This window comes from Pipistrellus kuhlii, unplaced genomic scaffold (genome assembly GCF_014108245.1).
Source record: "Pipistrellus kuhlii isolate mPipKuh1 unplaced genomic scaffold, mPipKuh1.p scaffold_m20_p_2, whole genome shotgun sequence".
Taxonomy (NCBI): domain Eukaryota; kingdom Metazoa; phylum Chordata; class Mammalia; order Chiroptera; family Vespertilionidae; genus Pipistrellus; species Pipistrellus kuhlii.
Window position 1 is genome coordinate 139950606 of NW_023425515.1, and position 14900 is coordinate 139965505.

Here is a 14900-nt window from a genome sequence, read left to right on the forward strand (position 1 = left end):
GAGGACTTTTACAATGTCCTTGTTTAACAATTGTTAAATCTGCAATATAGTATTATTAACTATAGTCATAATGCTGTATATTATATCCCCATGACTTATTTTATAACTCAAAGTTTATACCTATTGATCCTCTTCATCCATTTTACCTTCCCCTACCACCAATCTGTTTTCTGTATCTATGAAGTAGATTTTTTTGTTTTGTGTTGTTTAGATTCCATATATATTTTAGATAATATGCTATTTGTCTTTTTCTGATTTGTATCACTTAGCATAATGCCCTCAAGACCCACCAGTGTTGTTGTGAATGGTAAGAATCCATCCTTTTTACAGCTTACTATTATTGTGTGACTGTCTGTAAATGTACCTAACATTTTTGCCCATTTATTGATGAACACTTAGGTTGTTTCAACACCTTGGCTATTGTAAATAATGCTACATATTATGTGGAGATGCATATTTCTTTTTCAAATTAATGTTTTTATTTTAGTTGAAAAAATACCTAAAAGAGGAATTGCTGAATCATATGGTAGTCCTGTTTCAACTTTTTGAGGAAACTCCATATTATTTTTCATAGTGGCTGCAACAATCTACCAACAATGCATTTGGTTTCCCTTTTCTCCATATTCATGCCAACCCTTCTTATTTTTCTCTTTTGATAATAACCATTCTAATAGGTATGGGGTTATATGTCATTATAGTTTTAATTTACGCTCCCTTGGTAATTAATAACATTGAGCATCTTTCCTGTGCCTGTTGGCAATCTGTAGGTCGCCGTTGAGGGGGGGAAAAAAAAGTCTATTCAGATTTTCTGCCCATTTTTTAATTGGGTTGTTTGTTTCTTTCGCTATTGAGTTATATGGACTCTTTAATTATTTTGGATATTAAATCTATCATATGTATTATATGCAAATATTTTCTACCATTTAATCAATTACCTTTTAATTTTGTTATTTTCATTTGCTGTGGAGTTTTGTTGTTATTGTTAAGTTTTATATAGTCTCACTTATTTTTTTTTTATTGTGTTGCCTTTGTTTTATAAGTCAGATCCATGAAATCATACCTAAGACTGATTCAAGTTGCTTACTGCCTATGTTTTCTTTTAGAAGTGTTAGGTTTCAGGTATTACATTCAAGTCTTTAACTCATTTTGAGTTAATTTGTTTGTACAGTAAAAGATGGTAGTCTAGTTTCATGCTTCAGAATGTGGCTGTCTTACACCATTTATTGAAAGTCTGTCCTGTCCCTATTGTATATGTCCCTTTATCATAAACTAATTGTCCTTCTGGCTGGTGTGACTCAGTGGTTGAACATCAACCCATGAACCAAGATATCATGGTTCGATTCCAGGTCAGGCCATATGTCCAGGTTTCAGGCTCATTCCCCAGTAGGGGGCATGCGGGAGGCAGCCAATCAATGATTCTTTCTGTCATCAATATTTCTGTTTCTCTCAGTATCTTCCTTCCTCTCTCTGAAATCAATTAAAACATATTTAAAAATCTATTGACCACATATGCATGGGTTTATATCTGGGCTTTCTATTCTGTTCCATTGATTTATGTATCTGTAGTCATGCCAAAGCCATACCATTTGATTACTTTAGCTTTTTAATATATTTTAAGTAGAGAAAGTCATGCCTCCAAATTTGATCTATTTTTTTTCTGAAGATAACTTTGGTTATTTGTGGATCCCTGTAGTTCCATTCAAATATTAAGATTGTTCTATTTTTGTGAAAAAAAAGAAATATTTCATTGAAATTTTTATAGAGATTGTGTTGAATCTGTAGGTTGCTTTGAGCACTGTGGATATTTGAAAAATGTTAATTATTTCCATCAATGAGCACAGACTATCTTTCTAATTATTCCTGTCTTCTTTAATTTGTTTAAGTCAATGTCTTGTTTCTCAAGTATAGATATTTTACTTCCTTGGCTAATTTTATTCCTAGCTAATTTTATTCTTTGTGATTCAATTTAAATGGAATTTTTTCTTAGTTTTTCTTCTTATAGTCCATTGTTAGTGTAAAGAAATTCAAAGAAGTTTTTGTGTATTGAATTTCTATCTTGCAGCCTTATTTATTTTATTAATTTAAAATGTTTGTTGGTATAGTGTTTAGAGTTTTCTATATGTAGCACCATGTCATCTATGAATAGTGACAGTGTACTTCTTTCTTTTAGATTTGGATATATTTTCTTTTGTCTTGCCAAATATCTTTGACTAGAATTCCAGTAGTACACTGAGTAGAAATAGGTACCCTTATCAAGTTACTGATATTACAAGAACAGCTTTTGGCTTTTTGTTATTGTTGTTGTTGCTTGTTTGTTTGTTTGATATAAACTCCCTCTATACTCACTTTGTTGAGAGTTTTTGTCATAAATGGATGTTTAATTTTGTCGTGATTTTTTTTCTACATTGATTGAGATAATTGTATAATTTTCCCTTCATTTTGTATTGTCTGGTGGCCCTAGAATACTAATATTGCCTGGCATTGTCTTGTTTGATTATGTCCCATAAAGTCCCTTAAGCCAAGCTAACCTTTTTAAATTTTTTTTCACCTGTTCTGATTGGGTGAGTTTCAGTGCTGTCCCATTCTTCTCTTCTGCTTCATTTAGTGTGCAGTTGAACTCTGCTAGTTTATTTTTCAGTACAGTTATTGTATTTTTCAGTTCTGTGACTCTTATTTGGTACTTTCTTATCTTTTCTGTCACTTCATTGAAGTTCATCCATTCCTTTCCAATATTCAGTGAACATCTTTATGAATATTACTTTATGTATTTACTAGTATCAGTTAAATTACTTATCTCTGTTTCATTGAGTTACTTTTTTATGAGTTTTTTTCTTGTTATTTAATTTAGAGTGTATTTCTCTGTTTCCTGATTTTGCTGGACCCTCTGTGTTTGTTTACATTTGTTAGATAAAACAGACACTCTCCCAGTCTTGAAGGAGTGGCCTTGTGTAAGAGATGAACCTTAATATTAAACTTGGTTGTCTATCTTTTGTGATTGTCCAAGCAGCCCATTTTATTTTTAATAGCTCCCAGTGGTTGAGGGGATCTCCCCTGGACTGCACTGCAAAAATCATTATACCAGGTGTAAAAAACAGGGCACCAGGCATGTGTAAAATCTCCCACCTGGGAGATACTAGCCTTATACTGCATGGCAAAGGGTGGGTGCAAAGATGGAACTTGTCTAGAAAAAAAAATATGGTACCTGCCTGCTCTCCCAAAGCAGAGAGTACAAAGGTGGTGCTTGCTAGTCGATGGTAAACTTGTACCCATGGTGAGAAATATGGCAGCTGCTGGCTTTAGCTAGGTAGGTGAGGAAAGATAAAATGGCACCTACTAGTGCCTTTGTTCCAGGAGAGAATCCCAACAAGCCCTTGCTCCACTGGCTGATGAGCAAATGATTCTCCTTTGCATACAGTCTGGGTGGTTTTTCAAATGGTAGCTTCTGCATTGGGCTATGGGGCAAGCAAGACTGCAGGCAAGCCCTTTATTCATTCATGCATTTGTGTTTTATTTTTTAATCTTTTCCATTACAGTTTACAGTCAATATTATTTTGTATTCGTTTCAGGTATCAAACTTTTTTAAAGCAGTTTTTCAGTTCACTGCTGACTTTTGGCTCTTGAGGATATGAATTCCATTGGTTTTCAAAGCCAGATGTTTTGGAGGCTCAACTCCCTGGAAAATTCAGGGTGTCTGATATGGGGCATAAACACTTTGCTCCTTCTCAGGGAGAAGCTCCAAATTTTTCTACTGATTGTGGGTCTCTACGCTTGGGAGGGATTTATGGCAAGACCATATCTCTGCCTTTCTATTCCCCATAATGTGTCCCTTTCCTCATTTGCTGATGTGATGAGCTGCTCAGCTAGTTTTAATGTCTTTTATTCAGAGAGAATTTTTCCATTTTTCAATATGGAGCTGTAGATTTGGTGTGGCTATGGAAGGAAGAGAGTTAAGTATCTTCCTATAGTTATTTTGATGTTTTATTATATAGATCATAAATTAATATGGCCATAGTATCATTATTTCAAGAATAAAACCTTAAAGTTATATATGAGGAAAATATGTTTCTATAGATTTCATATGTATATATGGAATATAAAATGTAAGGTAGAAGGTTGTTAAAGAAGAGGTAGTGTATTGTTACCATTTTTCATGTAATTTAGACATTGATTTTTTAAAATTGAAATTGTGAATAGAACTTCTGTGTAGTTTTATATCTTTATTATTTTTTAGCAAATATGGAATCCAGTAGCTTTTGTCTCTGAAACAAATCACTATTATTTTCTTTTAAGCCTTAGTCTTTTTTGTCTTTCAGTGTAGCACTTTACAATAATAGCCTAATCATTTTCAACTCCTTTGGTATTTATTGCAAGGACATTAACTCTGATGGGCTCATTTAGTATTAATGTGGATGTCATAAGTACTTCTGTAGGAATAGGATTAGTACTGGAATTCAGCATTAATTATCCAGGTCATTATTTCAAAGTGTTACTCTTTCCTTTTAGAACAGCTGTAATTCAGAATACTTTTTCCTGCAAAGCTCTTTGCATTAGAAGGGGCATTTCTAAGTACTTGAACTATTGAGAGGAAGTTGGGAAACTGGACTGGAAACAATAGATAAGGTATGGTAACTATTAGACAACTAATTGATAAAAAGCTAATGTTGCCAGCTCAGGTTACTCAGTTGGTTAGAGGATTAGCCAGATACACTAAGGTTGGGAATTTTATCTCAGTCATGGCACATATAAGAAACAACCAATGGTTCTGGCTGCCATGATTCAGTTGGCTAGGTATTATCCTGTACACTCTTATGTTCATTGCAGCACTTTTTTACAATGTCAAGATAAGGAAGCATAACAAATGGTGCATTTATACAATGGAATATTTCTTGGTCATAACAAAGAACAAAATTTTACTATTTGCATGGATGGACTTAGAGGGTATTATGCTAAGTGAAATAAGTCAGACAGAGAAAGACAAATACTGTATAATTTCACCTTTATGTGGAAACTGCAAAATAAAACAAATGAACAAACAAAATAGAAACAAACTCATAGGTACAGAGAACAAACTGATGGTTGCCAGACCTTGGGGTATGAGGATTAGAGGAATTGGGGGATGGGTGAAAAAGATAAAGGGATTTCAAAGTACAAATTGCTAGTTATAGATATAGAAATGGGGATGTGAAGTACAGCATGGAGAATACAGTCAATACTGTTGTGCTAACTATGAATGATGTCAGGTGAGTACCGGATCTATTGAATTATCACTTCATGCTATATAAATGTCTAAGAACTATACTGTATGCTTAAAACTAATATTATATTTTATGTAAACTATAGTTGAAAAAGTAGAACTTATAAGTAGAACTTATTTATAAAGCAAAACAGTTTCAAATAAATCCTTCAATTGTTCATGAAAATTAAAAACAAAATACACACATCTAAGACCATAGTAATTGGTACATTAATCAGAGACTATCTTGGGCTAGAAATATGTGCTTATTCAAGACTTAAGGTATATTTTTAATAATAAAAGCATGTTTTTAAGTTTTGTGGTACTCTCTTAACACAATACAAATTTATTTTTTTTAAATATATTTTATTGATTTTTTTAAAAGAGAGGAAGAGAGAGGGATAGAGAGCTAGAAACATCTATGAAAGAAAAACATAGACTAGCGACCTCGTGCACTCCTCCCTCCCCCCTCCCCCGCCCGGGATGTGCCCACAACCAATGTACATGCCCTTGACTGGAATTGAACCTGGGACCTCCCAGTCTGCAGACCAATGCTCTATCTACTGAGCCAAACTGGTTCTGGTGATACAAATTTCTTATATTATTTTGATTTTATTGCATTAATCTAAAATGCTTTTCAGTATCTTAGAACAATTATTTTTATGTCCATCCATGGTGCCAAGGTCAGGCTATTATTCATTAAAATAATAAGGAATTTTAACTGTCTCAACTATATCACTATAATCTTTTATTACATTATATATCTTTATGAAAAGGATTGACTTGATAATATGAAAATTATTTTAAACTCATATAAATGGGAAAATGATTTCACTTTTTCCTCTAGTGACTTCTCAGCAACTAATTCTCTAAGAATTACGTCATTACAGCAAATACCTTTTTATTCTCAGTTTTATTCAAAGCTATAGCCGCTTTTCCACTACCCCCCCCCCCCCAATAATGACTTTTAGATTCCTAACTTACACCTCGCGTTTCAAAATAATTCCAGGTATTGGGTATTCTCCTAATAAAATCATCTACATCAGAGCTACTTTCAAGTTTTCTATAACTTATCAATGACCATTGAAGGAACTCATCAATTTGAACAAGTGGCAATTATTCATTTTATGCTACAAAAATAATAAAACAATTTTCTAAATTAGCTGTATTTTTAAACTTTCTAGCAAATTTTCTAGTAGGTAAACATTAAAAAGTTAGTGTTAATTAATGTAAAGTAAACATCTTGATTTTGAAATACTCTCAAAATCAAGGTTAGATGGTATAGTAAAAAGAATACTGGATTTAGTGTTGGAATTGCTGGATTCTAATTCTGAAACCATCACTAATTACTTAAGCTTGAGGATTATCATTAATCATGGTTAAACCTCATGTCTCCTCTTGGCAACAGAGGAACAAGATCCAAGGATCTACTCAGTTCTACATTATTACGTATTACTAGTGGCAATTTCATTTTGACATTTTGATATTTAAACATATCATGAAACCTTTAATGACATATGTTTTTTCATATTTGGATTTGTAAAGCTTTTTTTTTTTCTTTGTAAAAAATGTGTGTGTGTGTGTGGGGGGAATTCCCATAAAACAATTACAATCCAAAGTTCTATCTGCATCAAAATGTGGCACTTCCACTCATGCAGCTACACTTTAACTCTCAGACCACACTTCTAACTTACCATCAAATACATGAAGGAGGTTTAAAAAGTCATATTTTAACCTTTTATATCTGTTGGAAGTAGCTAGATTAGATAGATAGGTTTTTAGACAAAGAGGAGTCATTTCAAGCTAGTTGGGTGATTGGCTTTGGATTCATCCCTCTGGGATCATTTGTGGATTCTGAGGATCAGGGCTCGGCCAGGCAGAGAGGTACTGTGATGTGTGCAGGGAGGAAAGGGAAATACTGAGAAACCAGAGGCCACCACAGCTGCCAAGGTGTTTTCATCAACACAGACTCCAGTCCCTTCACTATGAAAAAATGTCAACTTTCTTTAGGCATTTTCAAGATGTCTCTTTCATAGGATATGACATTTCTTTCTTTCTTTCTTTTTCTTTTTTATTTTTTTATTCTCACCTGAGGATATTTTTCCATTGATTTTTAGAGAGCGAGGGAGAGAGAGGGAAAGACAGAGAGTAACATCAATATGAGAGTGACATTTTGATTGGTTGCCTCCTTCATGAGCCCTGACTTGGGCTCTGACCAGAAAGAAGCTCGCAACCTAGATACATGGACTCTCTGGTCTGCAGGCCGAGGCTCTATCCACTGAACCAAACCGGCTAGGGCAGGATATGGCATTTCTTAGTTCCTCCAGCAGTGGACCTTCAATTTTTTTTCTCCAGGAGTGAGGTGGAAAACCCTATATCACCTTCTTGGATTCTTATTACCTAAGTTACCAAGAACACTGTGAGTGGTGTACTAGCATCTTAGCCAATGAGCGGTCAGAAAAGGTGTTTCCTCTGCAGCTCATGCACAGAGGCGGGACTGCTGGTGCGCTGTGTCTGCTCTGTGGTTGCTCAGGCAGACCCCCTGTCTCTGTCTCCATCTCCACTCTGAGCCTTACCTTATTGTACAGCCTCCGCCTTACCAGTCATGGCTGATATGGCATCCCAGCTTAATTTGCATATACTCTCTCTCTCTCTCTCTCTCTCTCTCTCTCTCTCTCTCTCTCTCTCTCTCTCTCATAATTTAATATGACTAATTTTCTTTTTTATTCTTTATTAAAAATCTTTGTTGTTGAAAGTATTACAGAAGTAGTCCTTTTGCCACCATTAACCTCTTAGCCCATTTCTGACACCAAGGCTCCCCCCAGTCCATTGTCTGTGTCCATGGGTTATGCATGTATGCACACAAGTGCATTGGTTGATCTCTTCCTACCTACTCTCCCCTGCCTTCCCTCTGAGGTTCAGCAGTTTGTTCATGCTTCTATGTCTCTAGATCTATTTTTAATAATCAGTTTATTTAGTTTATTAGATTCCACATATGAGTGAGATCATGTGATACTTATCTTTCTCTGACTGGGTTATTTCACCTAGCATAATACTCTCCAGGTCCATCCATGCTGTTGCAAATGGCAAGAATTCCTTCTTTTTAACAGCCACATAATATCCCATTAAATAAATATACCGCAGTTTTTTTAATCACTCATCTGTTGATGGGCAGTTGGGCTGTTTCCAAATCTTAGGTATTGTAAATGGTGCTGCTATGAACATAGGGGTGCACGTATTCTTTCTGATTGGTGTTTCAGGTTTCTTAGAATATATTCCTAGAAGTGAGATCACTGGGTCAAATGGGAGTTCCATTTTAAAAAATATATATTTTATTATTTATTTCTTTACAGAGAGGAAGGGAGAAGGATTGAGAGTTAGAAACATCAATGGGAGAGAAACATCGATAAGCTGCCTCCTGTACACCCCTCACTGGGGATGTGCCTGCAACCAAGGTACATGCTCTTGACCGGAATCAACCCTGGGACCTTACAGTCTGCAGGCTGACTCTCTTCCACTGAGCCAAACCAGTTTTGGCCCATTTTTAATTTTTTGAGGAAACTCTATGCTGTTTTCCACAATAGCTGCACTAATCTGCATACCCACCAGCAGTGTACTAGGGTTTGTTCCCTTTTCACTAGCTATCATAGGAAATTTATGATGAACCATATTAAAATACAAACCTTTGTCCATTAAAGCATCATAAAGGTAATAAAAAGGCAACTTACCAAATTGGGGGAAGAAACAGCATTTACTATATATCAAAAAAAGGATAAATAATCTGTTGAAGTTTCTATGAATCAATAAGAAAAAAGCAGTCAACCCAATTTTAAAAATAGGGAAAATATTTGAATAAACTTTCACAAAAAGGATATACAAAAGGCAACTAAATATGTGAAAAGTTATTCCACTGTAGTAGTTTTCAAAAAAAATACAAATTGAAACAAAGTGATATACTTTCATGAGAACAGTTAAATTTCAAAAGATGAAAGATAAAAATAAATGAAGATGTAGAAACTGATGCAATACAAATGGGTTATGAAATGTTCTAACCACTTTAGAAAACTATTTGGCAGTAGGTATTAAAATTGAACAGATTTTACCCTGTGATTCAATAATTCCATTCCATGTCATATGCCTTACAAAGCTCTATTCATAGATTCATTCAAAGACATCTAGTGGGGTCTTCACAACACCACTATTTTCAGCAAATACTTCCTTTCCTTATCCCTTAAAGCAGTATTTCATAGATATGGCCTGATTTTTACTGTGAGTCTCAGAATTAGTAAAAAATGAAGACAGACATCTAAACATTATGGATATAACATGGAAAAGACTTTTGTTGTCAAAATCATTCATGCTTAAAGTTTGCTTGATACCACAGTATAAACTGATATATATTATCAGTAGCAGAAATAGTAGTTTACTATGTATTACTATCTTGGGAGTTTTTCTAATCATGAGTTGTCTGAAAGCAAAATTATTGTTTTCCATGCAAAGCAGTAAGTGATGTTTACACTAATTGAAAAAGCTAATTTGTTTACTAGCACAGTCAACAATTAGAAAGGGTCTACTAAAGCAAACTGTTGATGCTTGATATATATGTGATCTGTTAAATTTAGGCCTTCAGTTATAACCACTTGTTTAATTTAAAGTGCTAATTCAAATGTAATCTTGTGGTTGTGCTAATCTTAAGAACTCATTGAATGCTTAAATTGTGCTTTTATTTTATATAAATTCATATTGGAATTTTCAAGTATAACTAAAATAACTTGCCTATGAATAGAATTATTATATATGGGGATTAATACTGCTAATGACATCTCTATCACTCGATAGTTGAGGTTTAGCAAAAATCATTTTTAAATTATATTTTTAGTTATAAATATTGACCATTACTAGGTAATTTATGTAAATCTTTTAAATTGTAAAACTTTTAGGATAAGCTTTTAGGCCACTTAAAGAGACCCTATAAATGAGCTCTTGGTGAAAGTGCAAATGATTAAATCCCTTAAAATTAGAAAAATAAAAATCACAGTATAAAATATTGACAATGCTGAAAATCATCCATCTGTGCATAATATAATAAAATTTGAAGTCAATAACAAAAATATTAACAAAATAACTTAGCCACTTAAAATTTTAAACAGAAAAATCAGTTACAGATATAGAATACTAATAAAAATAATTATAATAGGCTCACTAATCTTAAATGGTTTTTAATATTATTGTCCAGAGAAGTAATGTCATAAATTATTAGTATAAAACTTGGCACATTATGCATTCCAGTTCTTTGAAATTTCATCTAGATTTGTCTTTTTATTCTGAGGATTTCTGCCTAGTCTTTTCACATTTGGAACTATATAAGAAGGCAGAATGTTAATGGGATTAGCTTGTTAAATAATACAAAGTAAATTTTTATAGGCTTGTGCTGGATTGCCATTCATGACATTCTTCTAGAATTTTGCACACACACACACACACACACACAAAAAAAAAACATTAAGGAAGTTCATTTTTGAGGAATTTAATGATGCTGTTTTTTAAGTGCTATGTAATTTTCATATTAAATACCACATATTTATATGCATTTAATAGCTATATAATACCATATATAATATTTTCTCCAATTATCTGAAATCTGCAATTTCTTTTTTCTTTTATTGGTAAGGTCTATCTATTTAACAGTCAACATTAATAGGTAAATAAAAAATTAAAAATAATGAGGGAAATACTATACAGAATTATTGTGTTTTTTTCATCATTATTTTATCTTATGCAAAATATGAGAGTTCGTATTAATAGTAAAACTCAAAGAGTGTGCCAGGAATCTCAGAGACAACAATGTATTCTAACCTTGGGAATGAGATGGAAGCTGTAACTCAATGTGGCATCTGTGCCACTCACCTCTGCTCTTCTCTATTTTTATTTCATTTAAGATTAGTTTATTTACAGCAGTTTCAGGTTCACTGAAAAATTAAGAGAATGGCACAGAGAGTGTCCATATACTTCCTACTCCCACATATGAATAAACTACCCCATTATCAACATCATTCACCAGAAGGGTACATTTGTTACCAAAGAAGAACCTCCATTACCACACATAATCACCCAGCGTCTATTTACATTAGTGTTCATCTTTGGAATTGTACATCCTGTGGATTTGGATAAATGATATGCACCTGTAATTCCATTATTATACATAGTATTTTCACTACCCTAAAAATTATCTGTGCTCTATTTACCCCTCTGCACCCATCCTCTTGGCTACTTGGATATTTTTATTGTCTTCATCATTTTGTCTTTTCTGTAATGTCATATAATTGGAATCATACAGTATATAGCCTTTTCAGATTGGTTTTTTTTTTACATTAATAATATGCATGTATGTTCTTCCATGTGTTTTCTCCCATATAGATTCTTGCTAGCCTATATCTTTTGAGAAGCAAATAATATTTTGTTATATGAATAGGTTAGTTTAATTTTATTCACCTAATGAAAGAAATATTAGATGTTTTTAAGATTTGGAAATTATAAATAAAGCTACTATAAACATTCATGTACGGGTTTATATATGGCCATGGTTTTCAATTCACTTGGGTAAATACCAAGGAGCATGATTGCTAGATCATGTTGTAAGAGCACATTTAATTTTGCAGGAAACCACCAAATTGTTTTCCAAGTGTCTGTATTACTTTGCATTCCTACCAGCAGTGAATGAGAGTTTCCATTGCTCCACATCTTTGTCAGCATTTGGTATTGTCAATGTTCAGGATTCTGGTCACTCTAATAGAGATGTAGTGATATTCATTAATTTAATTTGCAGGGCATGTGATTTGGAACATCTTTCATATGATTATTTGCCACCTGTACCTCTTCTTTGGTAACATGTCTATTAAGGCCTTTGGTCCATTTTTAAATCAGATTGTTTGTTTAATTATTGTTGAGTTTTAAAAGTTATTTTTTTTCACTTTCAATAAGTTTTTTATCAGAAGAGTTTCTGCAGATATTTTCTCCAAGTCTATGTTTTCTTTCTCATTTTATTGACCTTACTCTCCTAAGAGCAGATGTTTTATATTTAATGAAGTCTAATTTATCAAGTTTTTATTTCATGATTCATAGATTGTGTCTTTGATGTTGTATCACAAAAGGCATCATCATACCCATGATCATCTAGAGTTCCTCCTATGTTAACTTCTAGGAGTTTTATAGTTTTGTATTTTATTTTCAGGTCTGTGATCCAATTTGAGTAAATTTTTGTGAATAGTGTGAGGTCTGTGTCTACCTTCATTTTGTGTGTGTATGTGTGTGTGTGTTTCCAGACCATTTGTTGAGAAGCCTATCTTTGTGCCATTGTATGGCCTTTGCTCCTTTGTCAAAGATCAGCTGACTATATTTATAAGACTCTATTTCTGTGCTTTCAATTCTGTCCATTGATCTATTGATTTTTTGTTTATTCTTTTAGTAAGCCCCCACCAACCTGATATCTCTAGCTTTATATGTAACAACCTCAAGTAGCAAGATAACTGGAAGTAGAAGTGGTTCCTAAATATCTATAATCACATGATAAGACTTTCATGATTGAGGAGCTACTTCTTATGGATGCACAAAAAAACTGGCTTTTGGAGATTGAATTTACTCTTGGTGAAGAAGCTATGAATAATGTTAAAATGATAAAGGATTTAGAGTGTCACATAAACTTAGGTGATAAAGCAGTGTCAGGGTTTGACTGGATTGACTACAATTGTGAAAGTAATTCTACTGTGGATAAAATGCTATCAAACAGCACTGCATACTACAGAGAACATTTTTGCTAAAGGAAGAGTCAATCAGTGCTGCAAAATTCATTATAGTCTTATTTAAGAAATTATGGCAGCCACCCCAACTTTCAGCACTCTCCACCTGGTCAATAGCCATTAGCATCAAGGACAGACCCTCCACCAGCAAAAACGTTACAGCTCATTGAAGGTTCAGAAGATGGTTAGCTTATTTTATCAATAAAGTACTTTTTAATTAAGTTTATACTTTTTAAGACATTGTGCTATTGTACACTAGTATACTATAATATAAGATAACTTATTTGCACTGTGAAACCAAAAATTTCATGTGACTTTCTTTATGGCAATATTTGCTTTATTTCAGTGATCTGGAATCAAATCCTCAATATCTCCAAGGTATGCCTCTGATGAGTCTTGGAGTTGGTTAACTTCAGTCCTTCAACTTTGTTCTTTGCCTTCAATATTGTGTGTGTTCGTCTGACTCTTTCTCCTTTTTATATAAACCTTAGGATCAATTTGTTGATAGCCACAAAATAACTTCCTGGGGTTTGATTATATTACATTTTAACCAAATGTGTGCTTCCTTGTTTATTATGTCCCCTAAAAATGCTTCTTCCAACTCCTCCCAGGTTTGAGTTAATGTGAGTGTCATTGCCTTAACTGGAAACTGATGTTGGTTCACAATTAGAAATTATGGAGACAATGAGCATGTACACCCTGGTTATCACCAATTGTAAGGAGACTGTACCATAATGAAAATAGCAAGGACATGTGGAATTTCTTTTAATCAATTTTAATTATAAGAAGAAATAAAGATGTCATGTTTATATACAGGATATGGCAAAAGTAGCTTTATAGTTGTGAGTACATAAAAGTTTATTCTTGTATTATTATTTACTAATTATTTAATTACTTTCCATATGAACAACTATAAACCTACCTTTGCCACACCCTGTAACTGACACCTTCATTAGTATATATTGAATTTTTAATTGTCATTAGGTTTAAAAGTTAAAATTTTATGTCTAAAAAGTAAAATATTAATAATAAAAACCTAATTAAGGGGAATGTAAAGGATTTATGTATCTAACATTTTAAAACATTTTGAGTATACTGGAACAATTTCACAATTCTTATGGGGAAAATGATGGTATTCTAGGAGATTAATAACCATTGTCTACTTCTGTAGCTAATACTCTATAAAAATAACATCTACAAAGTATTTTCTGAACTCCACAGAGAAGCACATGCTAAATGTTTGAAACTGCCTGTCTGTCCTTCTGTCTCTGCATAATGGCATCTTTGGAAGCTTTGGCTAAATTCAAAAGTTCACTGTTGACCTGCTGAATTTTCAACTCAGAATGTTTGTTGAGCTGCTGACCTAAAATCCATTTATTAGGACAATTCCCTGAATATTGTCTTCTCATATATTTAGTTGTGAATCTTTTTAAATTATAGGAAGTAACAGAGACTGATGTAACAAACACCTAGGTATCTAACATTGAGAATTAACCAATACCAACATGCTTTTGCTTCAGAAGTAGTTTTAAGAAAAAGGCCCATATAAAAGTAAATAGCTTATTTTAAAATACCCTTCATTTTTCTATTTTTCTTCCACAGATATATATCTTTATTATGAAGTTATGTGTGTTCTTCCTTATGACATTTTTATTTTTCTACAAACTTATCTATAATAATCTATAATAATAAAAGCATAATATGCTAATCAGACCAGATGGTGGAAAGACCTTCTGGACAACATTCCAGACAATCTTCCGGGCTGCAAAGGCCAAATTTTATGCACCAGGCCTCTAGTCCATAAATAATGTGTAACATTAATTAGTTTTTATACTTTTTTTTCACAAAAGTTTATTCCATAATACTGAATT